At 37.3% G+C, this 18,170-nt stretch overlaps 1 long non-coding RNA gene across 1 annotated transcript in view; it reads right to left on the reverse strand.

The window, feature by feature from the left end:
- LOC144577716 (uncharacterized) overlaps positions 1-18,170 on the reverse strand; it is a 31,787-nt gene that overhangs the window by 10,773 nt on the left and 2,844 nt on the right. The window contains exon 2 of the long non-coding RNA XR_013522242.1: positions 4,150-4,206. This is a non-coding gene — a long non-coding RNA (uncharacterized LOC144577716). The remainder of the gene's footprint in view (positions 1-4,149; positions 4,207-18,170) is intronic.

An 18,170-nucleotide genomic window follows, 5' to 3' on the forward strand; every position in this document is an offset into this window, starting at 1 on the left:
GTGGCTTAGTAAAAACTATTTTACTTTAAAGAGACTTATACAATATTCAGCTTTGACAAATACTGTACAAAGGTCATCTCTACTTCAAATAGGCAACTTCACTGATTGGCCAGTGCCTTCACAGTGCTCTAGCCTTCAGAATCACTCTGTAAGTTAATCCTTTCAAGGATATAGCATCTAGCTCATCATGATGGTTTTACTTGCTTCAAATGATGAGCACCATATACCTTAGGTCTATTCCAGAAGTGTTCATGGAGCCCCTTGGGTGTAGTGGTAAACATTCATATGAAGGAAAAGTTAAATCTAAAAATATATGATATACTCTGAATTAAAATTATCAGATTATTGCAAATATCACCTTGAGATATCAACTATCAATGCTTTCAATTTCTTAGTTTTGGAAGTTGCTTTATTGATTGATTGAGATGGAGCTTCACTCTTGTTGCCCAGGCTGGAGCACAGTGGCAGCGATCTCAGCTCACTGCAGCCTCTGCCTCCTGAGTTCAAGCGATTCTCATGCTTCAGCCTCCTGAGTAGCTAGGATTACAGGTGCCCACCACCACGCCTGGCTAATGTTTGTATTTTTAGTAGAGAAAGAATTTCAACATGTTGGCCAGGCTGGTCTCGAGCTCCTGACCTCAGGTGATCCTCCTGCCTTGGCCTTTCAAAGTGCTGGGATTACAGACGTGAGCCACTGAGCCTGGCCTATTTTATGTTTAAATCACGGCAATTTTGCTTTCAGTGGGCTTCAAATATTTTAATACTGCAGCACCAGATTCCAAGCTCTGACCAAAGTGAGTACTGCTTCCCTGGTGTATCTCTACACACTGAATGAGATGATGATAAAGCCTGGCGATGGGGGAGCCACCAGATGGGAAAAGACAAGATCTCTGAATGACTGCATGGAGGAGAGCTGCCCACTTGCCCAGGAACTTTTATAAGTGCAAGAAACCAACTTCTAGTGTTTTAAAATTCTAACTTTAAAAACTAGTCCAATCCAATAATTCAGCTGGGACAAAATATATATTCTGATACTGATACATCTGAGTTCTTATCTCAAATACCAGAACACCTTGATTTCTAAACAGAACAGTTTAGGAAATAAAATATGTGTTACTATTAAGTGCCAGTTATGGTTCTAGTTATTTTAAACATACTGTCTTACTTCAGTCTCACAAGATCCTGAAGTTGTCGGATGGTTTTAATCTTTACTTGAAAGATGAATAACTGAAGAAACCAAGGCACAAGAAAGGGAGCTGTTTTGCCTAAGATCACATAGCTGTCAAATGGCCAAGTTTGGAATTTAGATTATTTGGACTCAAAAGTTGTATTTTCAACGGTGAACTTTCAATCATGCACCAGTTGTACGTAAAATCATGTGGAGTGCTTGTAGCAGAGACTGCTTCCTGTTCACTGAAATCTACTGCCTCTTCTTATTGGAACGCCGGCTGGCTGGTGTTTCCCTTCCTCTCTTATAGGGAGCTGTCACCCTGTGACTGGGATCTCCTTAACAGAATGAGAGGAAAAAGGAAAATTCATCAGTTTCGTTCATTACAACTTCCCGTAATGCTTCTCCATGCTGTTTCCCCTTCTACCTGGTGGATGCAGATGACCATCAAACCTAGGATATGAGAGAGTCACTGATGGAAAAGGTCTGGGTCACTCAATGACTGCTTGTGGAAAAGGTTCCTACCAACCTCACCCTGAACCATCCTATGAGCAAGACATTAATTTCTATTGCGCTAATCTACTGACACTTTGGAATCTGATTGTTTCTCTAACCTATTTTACTTAACTAATAAATAAAGAGCTTTTTAAAAATACAGTTTTCTGCTCTGCACTCCAGACCTCCTAGGTCAGAATCTCTGGGATAAAGACGATGTGTCTCTAATTTTTAAAAGATCACCCATGCAATTCAGAGATAGCTAATCTTTAGCAATGTTGCACTTCATTACACAACTGACTTTTTCCTTTTCCTAGATAAATTCTTCTAGTTAGATATCTTAAGAAAATGATTTTCCATTTTTAGTTTGCCTGATTTTTTTTAAAAAGCTGTAGCTCAACAATTTCTGTTGCTTTAGAAGAAACTTCACTTACTTTTTTTAAAGACAATCCAGGGCCGGCATGGTGGCTCACGCCTGTAATCACAGCACTATGGGAGTCCAAGGTGGCCAGATCACCTAAAGTTAGGAATTTGAGACCAGCCTGACCAACATGGAGAAACCCCGTCACTACTAAAAATACAGGAAAATTGCCAGGCATGTAATTTCAACTACTCAGGAGGCTGAGGCAGGAGAATCACTTGAACCAGGAGGCGGAGGTTGCAGTGAGCCAAGATTGTGCCATTGCACTCCAGCCTGTGCAACAAGAGTGAAATTCGGTCTCAGAAAAAAAAATTCAATTCATTTGACCCAGGGGATTCAAGATGTGTCATCTCATGATGAGGGCACCAAGACATCTATTTCCTTCTTTCTTCCATCTCTCCCCCCTCTCTCTTTCTCTGTCTCTGCCTGCCTATTCTTCTGTCTTTTTTAATCTATCATGGCTATGTAGATTTCTCCAAAGTATGTTCCTTCTATTTTGTTGTATAAATATATACCTTTTGCATGATGCAATTCCTTGGAGATAACATGTGGCAATTACAACATGAAGTTTCATCAGGTGTTGATGTATTATAGTGATTACTTTGAAACTGTGACTGATATATAAATCCTAGGGGAGAGAGGACGTTAAGAGATTCTCAGGTATGGTTAGGTCTCCACCTGCCACTTTTCTCAGTTTAAAATTGAGATTGTATTTCTTGCATCATTTCATCCATTATTTTTTTTTCTGACTAAAATAGATTATTGAAACTCAACAGTGATAAATTTGATCTCCTCAAATGCCTTGAGTGTTTGTAATAGGATGACATTCTTATTTGTCAAGGGGGTATATAAGAAAAGTCTTTGATATGTCTAGATCCACTGCTAATTAGTAGAGCAGCATCATATAAGGATAGTTAATGATTTATAGTGTGCTTACTGTATGCTGGCTACCCTTCTAGGGACTTCGCATAACTTAAGTCCTTTATTTCTCAAAATAATCCTATGAGTGAAGTCCTGTGTTTATTTTCATTTCATAATGTGGAAATTGAGGCGCGGAAGCACACGGGAACATGGCCAAAGTCATACAGTAGGGATGTTGTTGGGACATGAACCCATGTAGCCTGGCTTTAACTATTATACTCACTGACTGTTTTTATAGATAAGCATTGTTCCATGTGATTTTTAAAAATTATTCAAAGGGTATATCTGTTTTCTATTGGTTTGTAACAAATTATCACTATTTTAGAATCTTGAAACAACATGCTGTTATTATTTTACAGTTTCCATGGATCAGGAGTCCAGGTTTGGCCTAACTGGGTCCTCAAGTCACAGTCTCACAAAGCTGCAGTCAAGGGATCAGCTGGGACTAGAGTCTCATCTGAGTTTCAAAGTCTTCTTCCAAGCACATATGCTTAATGACAAAACTCATTTCCTTGCAGCTGCAGAACCAATGGCAGCTTGCTCCTTCAATGCCCACAGGAGAATCTCTTTCTGACTCAGTGAAGTCCAAACCCTCTTTAAAATGGCTTCCAACTAATTAAGTCAGGTCCACCAAGTATAATCTTCCTTTTTGATGAACTTTTCAACCAATTTGGGATCTTAATTATATTTTCCAAATCCCTTCACTTTCACCTATAATGTAATCAAATTATGGATGGAACACCTGGGCAGAGATCACTGGGCTACCTTACAATTCTTCCCAGACAGTAGCAGAGTATGTGCGTCTAATCCCTTCTTCTATGAGTGAGGGAGATGGCTAAATACTGATGGTTTCATTAGAATCTGACTCATTAATCTCAGCTTATAAAAAATATCTGGGATTTGTTTTTCAATGTTTTATATGTAAAAATTTCCTTCTTTAACTTTCTTTCTAGAACTCTTTATACAAGTTTTGTGACATAAATAAATTAGAAAATTTTTTGAAAATTATCTTGTAAATTTACTCTGCTGATTAGTTTCCTGAGAGAGTTCTTAAAACCACCTTGTCACTTTTGTCCTTTGATCATCTGTTGGGTAAAAATCAAATTCCTTAGTGTGTGACAAAGTAAATCCCTTATGCACTAACCAAACATACCATGTTGTCTTAGCTGCTTGCCACTGACTTCTCCTTCAGCATTTCACTCTAAAAAGTGGATAGGAAGAATCGAAGGAGGGAAAGAAGGCAGAGAGATGGTTACTGGATTAAGTTTGAATCTCTCCAGAAGTTTCAAGCAGGCCCCAGGCCCTAAGAATTCATTGATCAGTAAACCATAATCTGCAGTCTTAGCTGGTCTGAGATAATATTCCTTTCCTTAGAAGTTAAAGGTTATTTTAACCCTTGGAAGGTATAAACTAATTAGAGAAATATGAATCAGTAAATTACTTTCAATATGAAAAGCAAAGGTATAAAAATAAGTGTTTTCATCCTGTGTATTCTATTGTTTCCATTATTCTATTCCTCTGCTTCTAAGTTACAATATTATTTACTTATTTATTCAGTGTATTGATTATTATCTGCCTCCCTTCTTCCCACTCTTTTCAATCCTGTCAAGTACAAGGGTCTATTTTGATTACTGAGGTATTCAAGCATCGAGGACAATTTATTGGGGTCTGTTCTTAGGATTTTTGGCTCACTTAAGAAAATTAGCATATTGGACTTGTAATTATTATTATTATTATTTGCCCTTTGAGCCTAACACAGATTGGAGGACATTTTCAAAAAGGAGGGTACAAGGGGAGAATGGCTGTGTGTGTGTGTGTGTGTGTGCGCACGCGCACACCTGTGTGCATGCATGTGTATGCATGTTTTTGCATGCTGTGTCATGGCTAAGTCAGCAGGCAGGATTGTCTGTCAGTGTAGGCCCTCTGAGGATGTAAACCCTCTAAGGAATAAATGCATCTGGAGAAATTCCACTTCCTGCAGTTTTAACCCAAATTGATTTCAAGAGAGACACAGAGATCTTCCCTCTGGAGAGTAGGCTCGGGTGTTATTACTGCCTCCCCCCTTTTAAGTTTTCTGAGGAAACTGAGAGAAAAATTAGGTGCGAGAGGGATAATATTTTTGGAATTTCTCCAGATGCATCTTGTTTGTGAGTGAACTAGATGTCTATCTTTGCAGCTTGTCCACCATGATGGCTTTAGGAGACTACAAATCCCACCTCAGAAAGGATATGGAAAGAGAATATGTAAATAGGATATAAAAAGAAGTCCTTTACAGATGTGAGAAAAAAATGGGATGTTTATCCTTCCACACCAGTGGACTGCAAAAAAAAGGAGACAGAAAAGAGAATTGGAAAGGCAGGTTTTTAGTATTTGCATCCTGCTAAGAAAAGTCCAAAGAAGAGTCCAATTTTTCCCTATCGCTGTTTGGAGCACTGGGGGAAAAAAGACTATATTGGAAGTATGTGAGGTGAGACAGTAGTGACGGTCTTAATCCTATGGATTCTGAAAACTTCCTTGAGCCTCAACAAGCAGACGTATTGGTGCTAAGAAGACCAGAGAATTGGTAGAGGTCTGAAGATGCACAGAGGCTGTAGAGAGACAAAAGGCACAACCAGGGGCAAATGGTCAGGATGAGAGGGTGTGCCAGAAAAATGCTCCAAAGACCCACAGGGACTGAGTGACACCTCGTCTGGGAGGCGACCAAGCCATGCACGGAGAATCCAGAGGACTCTGGCATGCCTTTCCCTTGCTGCCACATGATTACATCAGCCCCAGCCTCTGGGGAGAGAGGGGAAGCTGGAAATATCCAGCGTTGGGGAAGAGAGGAATCTGGGAAGATCCAGAGGAAGCTGGGAAGATCCTCTGGGGAGAGAGAGAACGCTGGAAAGATATAAAAGTAAGTGCATCGTCGGGGAGGGAGCCCATTTAAAAGAAAAGAGGCTTTAGTACTGAATATTGACAAGTATAAGAGTGCTGTCCCTGCACTGGTATCCAGTGAGGTAGATGTTTATGAGGAATAGTAGATCTACTATAGAAAACAAAAAAGCTGCATTTGATTCAAAAATTTGAAGTAGTATTTGAAGTTTTTATCCCTACTACCTGAGGGCATACCTAGCCCACCTAGGTGGGAGGGGGCATGACTTCAGCCTCAATCCAGATCCCTAGGGCAGGGCTTTTTCCACTATACCTAAGCCTCCTGTTTTTGAATGTTAGCAATGCTTACAAACTGTTCCCACATATAAACCAAGATAGCCTCAGATATTGCCCAAATTAATATGGATTCTGTAAGCATTAGAGCAAGGGAGACATTCAAGTTTGGGAAAGGAAGAAATTTGTGTGACCTGAGTTCAGGAAAGGAAGGTGATAGGGGACACTTGAGGGGCACATGGGAGATGAGAAGGTGAACTCTTCTTGGTATCACTTCTAGTGTGGACTCACCCAGGTTAATCAGGTGCTCAATGCAGAAAAAAAAAAAAAAAAAAAAAAAAGAAAAGAAAGAGGATCAACTTCTATGAACTCACACAGAGCAGGTTGTGGGTGGGCTTTTCCTCTGGGACCCACTCAACTCCATTTGTGTTCCCAAGGATATCACAGCAATAAGAACAGTCTGGATTGAAAGATTCAAAACATGGTTTTCATATGCCCATTAAGCACAGCTGGGGACTTTGTCCCAGAGGAAAAACCCACCCACATACTAAAAACACATGCTCACCTTTCCCACCCTTAGTCTTTATATCTGGAATAAAGATAGAGTATTTTGACTACATTGTCAAGGTGATTATTTCAGTTCTTCAGTTTGCTTTTACCTACTTAGAGAGACCTGAATGCAGTACGTGAAACATGTGTCTCACTGATACTTTCTGCTGCTTTTCCTTTGTCCCAGAGGAAAAGCCCACTCACAACCTGCTCTGTGTGAGTTCATAGAAGCTGATCCTATTTCTTTCTTTCTTTGCATTGAGCACCTGATTAACCTCCATGAGTCCACACTAGAAGTGACACCGAGAAAGAGTTGGCCTTCTCATCTCCCATGTGCCCGGTCACCTTCCCTTCCTGATCAGATTCCCCATGCCACCCATTTCTGAAGAGGAAAATGAAATCTGACAATAAAAGCCTGATTAAAAAGCTGGAGGCGAGGAAGTAGAAATGAAATAATGAAATATTTTAGTCAGAAATGGACTCCGATAATTTTAAAATAACAGAGCATTTATATAATGCAATTATGTCTAGTACTATTATAAAACAGTGGAAAAGAAACATTGCAAGTATCTCAAGTATTTTAGAAGAGTGTAAAGCAACATACTAAAAACACATGCCCATCTTTCCCACCCTTAGTCCTTAAACCTAGAATAAATGTAGAGTATTTTGACTAAATTGTCATGATTATTTCAGTTCTCCAGTTTACTTTTACCTACTTAGAGAGACTTGAATGCAGCATGTGGAAACATGTATCTCACGGATACTTTCTGCTGCACAAATGCAGCATAGGTCATGATTATCCTCAAACCCAGGAGGGCTCCTTTGGATATAGTAATACCATGTTAATTCCAAATAAGATGCAGTTTCTCTCAAAAGTCCTCATCTATGAAATAAGCTCCAGAGATTTTTTTTTTTTTTTTTTTTTTTGAGACGGAGTTTCGCTCTTGTTACCCAGGCTGGAGTGCAATGGCGCAATCTCGGCTCACCGCAACCTCCGCCCCCTGGGTTCAGGCAATTCTCCTGCCTCAGCCTCCTGAGTAGCTGGGATTACAGGCACGCGCCACCATGCCCAGCTAATTTTTTGTAATTTTTAGTAGAGACGGGGTTTCACCATGTTGACCAGGATGGTCTCGATCTGTTGACCTTGTGATCCACCCGCCTCGGCCTCCCAAAGTGCTGGGATTACAGGCTTGAGCCACCGCGCCCGGCCTTTTTTTTTTTTTTTTAATTTTTTATTGGATTTTAGGTTTTGGGGTACATGAGCAGAGCATGCAAGACAGTTGCGTAGGTACACACATGGCAGTGTGCTTTGCTTTTCTTCTCCCCTTCACCCACATTTGGCATTTCTCCCCAGGCTATCCCTCCCCACCTCCTCCAGAGATTTTTGAGCAAGTCGAGTAGGCAGGAAATGATATCCTTGTAATGGGTAATGGGCCATCTCCTGCAGAGAACAGAGGTAGACCAGTTAGATCTATGTCTAAGATGAATATCTCCTGCCCACCCAAGTTGTTTCTACTTTGGTAAGCTATTGGCAGAATTGAAACAATTTTTAAAGCATTAAAATAAATAATTCATCCCCTTTTCCAGGTATGCACCATATCAAGTATTTTTAAAAGGGTGAGGTCTTACTTAGGCGAGGAAGAAAGTGAAAATGAAAAGGTGGGAGTTGAGGGGAGGGTGGTGAGAGAAATAGGAGAAATTTAAATTATCTGACTGTGAGGTCAAAATACTGTTTATGGGGAGAGTCCATTGACACAACATCAGCAGAATGTGCAGTTTGATTCTCAGTTCTCCAGGGAACTGAGATCCATGCTGGATCTGTGCTATGCACATGTGTGCCCTTTCTCTACTCCCCCTGTGACCCACCATGTGCATTTACTGGTTTAGGAGAAAGACTTGGCCCCTTTTAGAGAGAAGTTTAGTGACTCACACACAACTTGAACTCAAGAACTTGCTCTCATTAATTCTGGACCAGCTCATCTGTTTTGCTAGATAAGATTGCATTAACCAGGCAATATTTTTCTCAAACATCACCAGGAGAGGAAACACCAAATTTAACACTGCCAACCTATTTCAGTGTTTAACCTAAATTAATAATGTAATTAACAAGTGTAAGTAAGTTACATTTTTGAGAACATGGTTGAGGATTTTTAAAAAGGTAGTTTTTCCTTCCTACCCTTTTCCTATCCTCGTTTGTAGGTAGCTTATTTTCTTTGGCCCTCAGTGCATGCTGCGAACTCCTTTCCCTCCTGGTCTGATTCAGTAGCAGAATATAAAACCTTTGTTTTTAGGTCTGTGTTCCAATTTGGGTTAGGATTTGAGTTCATTTTTGAAGTAGCCACCTAGAGATTTCAAACCATGAAATTACAAAATCTCACAAGCAAGTGTGCATTGTTTGCCCTATTTCTTAATGTCTTATGCCCTCTGGTGGTAAAATCAGGTGACCTCCTATATTTTTCTTTGAATTCTCCAAAGCACAATATTTCATTAAAATAAGACAGCTCTCTCCCTTTCTCTGCCATTGTGATGTATGCAGTGGACTCAATTCCTCACTGTGTCTTCTCACAAGTTTTTTAGTATCAAGTGATTTCTGGCCAAGAAATAAAAGCAAAATCATCCCATTCCCTAGTGGAATCAGATGAAAACTGTAATAAGAACACATACAACGCTAAGAGGAGACATTGGAGAAGAACCCAGCTGGGTCAATAAGGACTTGCACATGAGATGGCACTCAGATTCATGCTGTGTCGGGGTCACTGGCATCTTGCGATATCAGCTTGAAAATGTTGCCACTATCTGTACTGTCAGACACTTTTTATTGAAAAAATGATTTTTATCTTTGTTTCTGTGCTCTGCACTAGGTTGGTTCCCTAATAAATATGTGAGAACTTTTGTTTGGAAAAAAAGTTAAGACAGCATTCATTCTGATTAGCAAGTTATTGAAATGTACACACATTTTATATATATATATATATACACACACATATACACACACACATATACACATTATATATGTGTGTGTATACCTATGTGTGACTATATATGTGTGTATGTATGTGTGCATTTGCTCTGGTTTATTTAACTCTAGGAATGTGAGGTAACTATTGAGTAGCGATGAGTCTTGTGGTCTATAGTCTTGTGGGCCTATCCTTTGTAGAGTAAGGATGCCAGGCCTTTATACCCGGGCTTTTGAAATAGAAATGAAGCTCCCTAAATTTGTTGCATAGAAAATCATATATCTGTACATAAAGTTAGAGAGTAAGGTGCTTAAATTCTCTGAAGTAAAATTATAACTAGGATTAATTTACAAAAACTTACTTCATTACCCAGGTCATATTCTCTGAAAATAGGAACAATAGCAGACAAATTAAAACAATGAGTCAGAGCGAAGGAACATATTGATCTGGGGGACAATTTATGGAATAAATGTATTTTTCCATATGCATATTTTAAGAATGTATTTAACTTTTTATTCATTTTAAGAGACAAGGTCTACTTTTGTGGCCCAGTCTGGAGGGCAGAAGTGCAATCATAGCTCACTGCAATCTGAAACTCCTGGGCTCAAGTGATCCTCCCATCTCAGCCTTCTGAATAGCTGGGATGCACAGGTGTACACCACTATGTCTGGTTAGTTTTACATGTTTATTTCTGTAGAGATAAGGTCTCACTATGTTGTCCGGGCTGGTCTCGATACTCCTGGCCTCAAGCCATTCTCCCTCCTCTGACCTTAGCCTCCCAAAATGCTGAGATTACAGGCATGAGCCACTGCACGAAGCTGACATTTTAATTTCGAGAAGAAAATATATTTTGAGAGGGTGTTAAATTGTCTCTTCTAAAATGAAGTTTTGTAATCATAGGTAGAAAGGTTTTTAAATACTTTTCCTTTCTTTTTAATATTTTTATTACCTTTCTATTTTGAAATAATGTCAGACTAAAAAAAATTGCCAGTAGTACACAGAATTCTCATATACCTTTTACTGAACTACTTCAAGTGTTAATATTTTATTTAACCACAGTATAATTTTCAAAATCAAGAAACTAATATTGAGATTAATATTAATATATTAATATACCATTAACCCCACATCTTATTTAACATTTGCCAATTATCATATTAATACCTATTTTATAGCAAGGATCCCAGTTATGATTAAGTTAATAATGATTAAATTCAGCTTATACATATTTGGTAAGACTATCACAGAAGTGGTATTACAGGCTTCTCAGTGCATATATCAGGCTCCGTTTTGTTGACTGTTTCTTATTACTGGTGATGTTAGCCTTGAATACTTGGTTAAGGTGGTGTCTGCCAGACAGTTCCACTGTAAAGGAACTGTTTTTATCTTTGTATTTAATAAGTACTTTGTAGAGAGAGACTTCAGGACTAGGTAAATATCCTGGTTCTTATATATTGTCCCACTCATCTCCAACTCATGACTTTTTTACTTTAATAATTTATTTGACATTTATTAATTGTAATTCTACTGTAAAGAAGAGCTTTCCCTTCTCTCCCATTTGCTAGTTATGCCATTACTGATGTATATCAGTATGCAATCATGAATACTTATTTTATTCTACAGGCTATAATCCATTATTATCATAATTTACTTAGTTCTTCAAATTGGTTCAGAATTGACCATTGGGGGCCCCTTCAAGTTGGCTTCTGTGTCCTTTCAACATGTGTCCACCATTATGTTCTTACTACTTCTTTTCTTTCTGGCACAAGATGTTCCAGGATACTCTTACACAGTACTTTCCCTGCCCCAGCTGTGAGACCAGTCGTTTCTCAAGGATCCTTGGTTTCTCTTATTTAATAATGTCATCAAGAAACCAAGATCCTGCGTTCATTGCTACTGGTGTCATTACTTTTAGGCCCTCTCATCAGACAAAGGTAGACGAAATCTGTGTTTGTAATAAACACATGTACATACACATGATCTAAGTCTCTATCTCTGTATCATCTATCCATCTAGCTATCATTTATCTGTTGCCATGAGCTCATACATTTGATTCCTGTTTATCTCTATCTATCTATCTATCTATCTATCTATCTATCTATCTATCTATATCTATTTCTATCATCTATCTATCTTCTATCTATCACCAACAGCTCATACCAATACATTTGATTTCAGTTCAATAATACAGGGTTAATTCTAGTCTTTCTCCTTTCCTTACTAGTAACTCATTTCTCTAAAAGTAAGAAATCTCCCTCTTGTTATCCAAAGATTATTTACTTATTGAACAATCCTGAAATACACATGAACTAACCCATGCCTCTTTGGGGCTAGAGAACTTGCAGACTAGTGTACAATGTTTGTGTACATTCCTGTTTGTCTTTTGTCTTAGAGTATATAATACATACATTATATTAATAATGCATGTATATAATAAAACATTGGGTTTCAAAGTTACCTTCAGTTCATTCTTTTCTTCCTCATCCCCTTCAGTGTGGTTTGTAATTGAGTTAGGCTCATTTGTTATTATTTGTTTTGAATTTTAGCTTCTCCCTTCATCCTGCTTGATTATAGACCTTTATTTACATTTTCAGTATATGAAACATTATCATGGTTTCTAAAAGTCAGAACTGTAAAAAGAGTTACACTCGGAGAAGTGTTTCTCTCCCACCCCCATCATCCCCTGCACCCCTACTCCTTCCTCTAATCCCTATATATAAGCAATCTTAGTTTCTAGGGTAACTTGTGTGTGTGTGTGTGTGTGTGTTTGGTTTCTCTTTCATAAAAGTTGACACATAATAGATACTCTTTTGCACTTTTTTTTCCTTTTTTACTTAATGTGTTCTGAAAAACAATCCAAATTGGTTCTCAGAAATCCTCTATTTCATTTTCTCTTAGATTCTGTAGAGGAACACAATTTGTTTAACTCCTCTCTTATGTTTGGATATTCACATTGTTTCCAATATTTTGCAAAAAGAAACTATGTCACAATTAATAACCCTGTGCAAATGTATTTTTGCCTTATTGGAGGTGTATCTTCTGGGTAAATTCCTAGAAGTGGAATTGCTGAATTAAAAAATAAGTGTGTATGTAGTTTCTTAGAGCATTGCCAAATTTCTCTCTAAAAAGTTGTACCAGTTGAAATTCTCACCAGCAATGTGTGAGGGTATCTCTTTATCTGATTACCATATTTTAAATGTTTTGCCAATCTGATAGGTGAAAAATCATATCCCTATAAAGTTTTAATTTGCATTTCACTAGTTATAAATGATATTAAACATTTTTTGCTATCTTACAAGATTTTTTATGTATCTTTTTGTAAATTGCCTACTCTTGTTTCTTTACCTATTTCAATGCTTTTAAAAATCCCCTTTCTTTCAATTTCAGGAGTTTTTAATATATTAGCAGTATGTGTACTTTATAGAAAGATCAATGATGTAAGCATTTTTTCAAAAAGTTTGTTCATTGTCTGACTTTGTTTAGGGTGTTTTTGTCACGGCTAAACATTTTATTTTTAAATCTTTCCCTATACCAAGACTAAAGAGAAATTTACCCATGTTTTCTTCTGGTATATATTTTTGATTTTTTGTTTTATATTTATATTACATTTTTATTGGGTATTTATGCTTATGTATGGTGTGAAATATGAATCTAAACTTATTTCATTCCAAATAGCTATCCAGTTGCCCCAGAACCAGCTATTAAAATATTCTTGCTCTAATAATTTTGTGATGTCACTTATCATATACTAAATTTTCATATGTACCTGAGTCAATTTCTGGGCTTTCTAATTTATTCTCTCAGTCTGTTTGCCTATTCATGAACCTACATACCACACTCTTTCAATTATGAAGACTTTATAGTATGTTTTAATGTGTGATAGGGCTAGTTCTTCTCCTAGTTTTTCTTTTAAGTATTTTCTTGGCTCTTTTTCAGTGTTTTTATATCCTTCAGAAATGCTTTCCTCATACAGGTTTTGCACATTTCCTTTTACGTTTATTGAAAAGTGTTTCATGTTCTTTGTTGTTACTATAAATGAGGGTTTTTCTGTTATTACATCTCCTAAATAATCATTATTTATATATACAAAATAATAAGTTCTCTATGTAATGTTTCTATTCTGCTATTTTATATTGTAATAACTTATTTTATTGTTTTAGATAATACCATTTCTTAACTTATCCAGAAATATATTTCTATTGTGTTAAGCCTTTGAGATTTGATTTATTTGTTATAGTAGTTAGCTGAGTCTGATAAATAAAAGATAGATATAATTTTATTACCATCTTAAAGTAAAGATATTAAGACCAGAATTTTTTTTTTTTTTTGAGATGGAGTCTTGCTCTGTTGCCAGGCTGGAGTGCAATGGCACGATCTCGGCTCACTGCAACCTCCACCTCCTGGGTTCAAGCAATTCTTCCTCCTCAGCCTCTTGAGTAGCTGGGACTACAGGTGTGCACCGCTACGCCCAGCTAATTTTTGTATTTTTAGTAGAGACAGGGTTTTACCATGTTGGGTGGGATGGTCTTGATCTCTTGACATTGTGATCTGCCTGCCTCAGCCTCCCAAAGTGCTGGGATTATAGGCGTGAGCTACCACACCCAGCCAAGACCAGAAATATTGACAAGTTTGCCCAAGGTCACAGAATAAGCAATGGATAACAGTGATTTTTTAAATCAATATCCTATGTTATTAACAACTGCATATTAATCTTTCCTCAAAGTATGAGTTCCTGAGCTTTTCTGCTAGCTTCCATTTGAAAGAGAGAAACTAAGTCCATCTTTCTCTGTCTACTTGCAATTCTGTTATTCATTGCAGGGAAATGTGTGATAGGGCTAGTTCTTCTAGTTTTTTTTTTTTTTTTTTTTTTAGGAGAAGGGAGCAGAAGGGAGCAGAAGGGAGACTGCTGGATGAATAATAACATTGAAGTGGACCCATAGCTACATAGATTTAAGAGGGTATGATCTTCATTGTACTTTATAGACATAGAAAACTATACAAGATGAAGTTATAAAAATAACAAAATCTCAGCACCAAACATTCAATTTGTTCCCACTATGCAACAAATATAATCTTTTAAGAATGAAAATGATGTCATTCTCCTTGTTTAAATCTTTCAATAGATTTACATTTGTGAATAAAGACAAAACTCATTTACATAGCCTCTACTTTACTATCCAGGCTCAGTTCCATGCCTTGTACTGATTGTTATCATGCAGTATTTTGATCACTTATTTACTACCCTGTCTTGTAAACTCTTGAAGACAGAGAGACTCATTTAATTTTGGATTCCAGATTCTGGTACCATGCCTAACACACAGTAGGCACTAATATATATTTGTTGAGTGGGCAAAAAAAATGAAGGAATAAATATTGGCTTCCTACCTTTCTTGATTTCATGGAATATGCTTATCACTTCTTTAGAATATTTTCTTCTTCCCTGCATGAGGAATGAGTTTTCTGTATCCTCAAGATTGCCACCATCATGAGCTGTGAGCTGTCACGAACCTTTCAAACTTCAAAGAGAAACATCAAATGAGTGATCTGAGATTCTTCTTTCAAAGAAAATAATCAACTGATATATTTTTTCCTACCACTTATATTTTCTACTCTTTATGGGAATGATTTTGCAGTTGTTGGGATAAATAATCCTCAGTCTTTTATAAAATGCAACCTTAAAGTTTTATTTGAATATCTCGCCCTGCCATTTCTAAAAGGCACTTTCTCTCAAAAGTCTAGTCCAACCCTGGCAGTGAATATTTTATAAGTATCACATGTAGTCTCTAAACTAGTTTTCTTGACATTTGACAGTAATAAAAGTAATTGTTTCTTGAGCTTCATAGGTGTATTAAACACTCTTGTAAGCATATTATATATAATTTACTTTATTAAACAGATATTAGTTTCACCACTCTATGGATGGGGAAACTGAGGCATAAAGAGGTTAGGTAATGCCCAAGTTTTCTTAAACACAGCCAATAATAAAATGAACTGAGATTAGAATTCAGGGAAGCCAGTTCTAGAGTCCATACTTTATCTACTGCAGTAGATCACTTTCATCACTCATGATGCTTCATCTTAACATACCTCCTAGAACATGTAATGTTGTTTGTGTGTTTCATGTATATCTATTTCATCTTCCAGATAAGGTCCTAAGAGTTTCTCTTGGAGGAGTGTATTTCAGCATTACAATGTTTAAAACAGTGCCAGACATATTGTGTGGCAATTTCATATATACTTGCTTAATTGCTTCGAAAACTGTATTTAGGCTGGTCACGGTAGCTCACACCTGTAATTCCAGCGCTTTGGGAGGCCCAGGTGGGTGGATCACGAGATCAGGAGTTCAAGACCAGTCTGGCCAACATAGTAAAAACTTTTCTCTTCTAAAAATATAAAAAATTAGCTGTGTGTGGTGGTGTGCATCTGTAATCTTAGCTACTCGAGAGTCTAGGGCAAGAAAATCGCATGAACCCAGAAGGCAGAAGTTGCAGTGAGCCGAGATTGTGCCATTGCACTTCATCCCTGGCAACAGTATGAGACTCTGTCTAAAAAAAAAAAAGAAAAGACAAAAAGGAAACTGTGTTTAAATTCTCCTCCTTGTTTTAGGTAATTGTATATAGGTGTTTTAACAAGTTAAGATAAAGCAGCATATTAAAAAATCTCCAAATTTGTTTACTCAAGAAATAAGTGTATGATTGTGATTATAATAGATGTAATAGGAACTCAGTGGGGTAGAAGATCCCCACAACGTCATCCACCTCCTCTCCTTCCTTGCTGTGCTTCCAGGTGGATATAACAATGCACTGATGGATACAAATGAATCTGGGTGCTCTGTGACTTAATTGATTTGCACCAACACTGGTTAATAAAGGATTTACTTAACTCATTCTCTGTTATAGCTTCCTCTGCTGAGGGTCATGGCTCTTCTCTGAAGGAGGGGTAGGAAGCTTGTTGTCACTGTGTGAAGGTGGAACTGAGTTCTTCTTTAGCCCTAGGACAACCCCAATTCAGCTTTTGTACAGCAACTCTCCTGGGATGATGAATGCCTTCCCCTACTGAGATGCCTCCCAATGGCTGGAAGGTCAATGTATTCCCCCATGCCACAATGAGTGGGGTTTCTGGGGGAACATGGTGGTACTAATCATCAACCTTAAGAAAATAATAACTTGTTATTACTGAGACCTTCTGCCCTTTATGCAGATAAACCCCAGCAGGCTACCATTTAGACATGCTTGTACATGTCTAAATTTACTGAATGTATGTTTCCAAGTATACGTTGAAAGTTACAGTTCTATTATTTTCCAAAACCTCTGTCAAAATCAGTAAGAGTCTGCAGAAAGAAAAATAAAAGGAAAGTCTTGAAGAAAAATAATCGAGTATATTAAATTTCTTTATCAAGTCTCCATACTATAAGACTATGTCTTCTCTGAAGTTTTGCCACATTATCTTTTTTATTGATAAGTGCTTTTTGTGCTAACCATTTGGGGTTATAAAAATAATATATGTCCATGGTAGAGTTATTGGAAAATCAGAAACATATTTTTAAGTGTTTAATAATTCATAGTCTCTTCATTGGAAAATTCTCACTGTTAATATTTTGGTATATTTCCTTTATCTAAATAGATTGTGATAAATAGATTGAAAGATAGAGATGGAACTGTTATTGATATGCACATATACATATAGTTTATTTCCACTGACTGAGCCTTATCTCATGAACATTTTCAGATCACTTAAGATTCCTCAATGACCTTTCAGAAACGGTTTAGGATGTGTACTTTATAATATATAGGGTTCTATTTAATGATCCGACAGTGTTAGGTATTTCGATGCTTTCACCGAGATGAATGCCAGATTGCTTTTCTAAATCCTTTCTGAGTGAGAGAAAAGAGGACATCATGAACTGCGTTAAAAAACAGGGTGATTTTCCAAAGAAACGGAGGAACTTTCATCTGTTCAATGAAATTCAGAAATTAAAAAATAAAGAAAAAGAAATCCTTTTCTGTAAAAAGCCGCAGAACCTTGATGCTTATCAGAGCTTATCAAAGTGATTCGAGCCTAATGGGGACCGGTTTGTGTCTGAAATCCCTCTCCACTGCACAAGGACAGGACAGTGACAAAAGAACATATTTGTCAGATTTTTTGCTACTTCATTGTCATAAGCCAAGCTGCAAACATCACAAATATAATTGTGCATGCAGTATTTTGGCTGTTCATGGTGATTAGCAACTGGTGGGAGGACTAAAGGGAAAGAAAATTGGATAAGAAATCAAGGGATGTTTTCTGAACCTTAAAATTGCCACAGTGATAGTACCTCTACTTTTGCAAATAATTTACCTTTCCTTGTTACTGTGCCAAGTCAACACCTGCTTTGAGATATAGTTACTCAAAGAAAAACAGTGACTAATTTGGTGGCCAAAATACCAGAAACTGAAAGGAATTAGATTAGTCCTAAAAGAAACTAGACTGGGGTATGTAGCAAGAGAAATAAAGATTTCACTTTAGTATTCTG

Source organism: Callithrix jacchus, chromosome 9 (genome assembly GCF_049354715.1).
Source record: "Callithrix jacchus isolate 240 chromosome 9, calJac240_pri, whole genome shotgun sequence".
Classification (NCBI taxonomy): domain Eukaryota; kingdom Metazoa; phylum Chordata; class Mammalia; order Primates; family Cebidae; genus Callithrix; species Callithrix jacchus.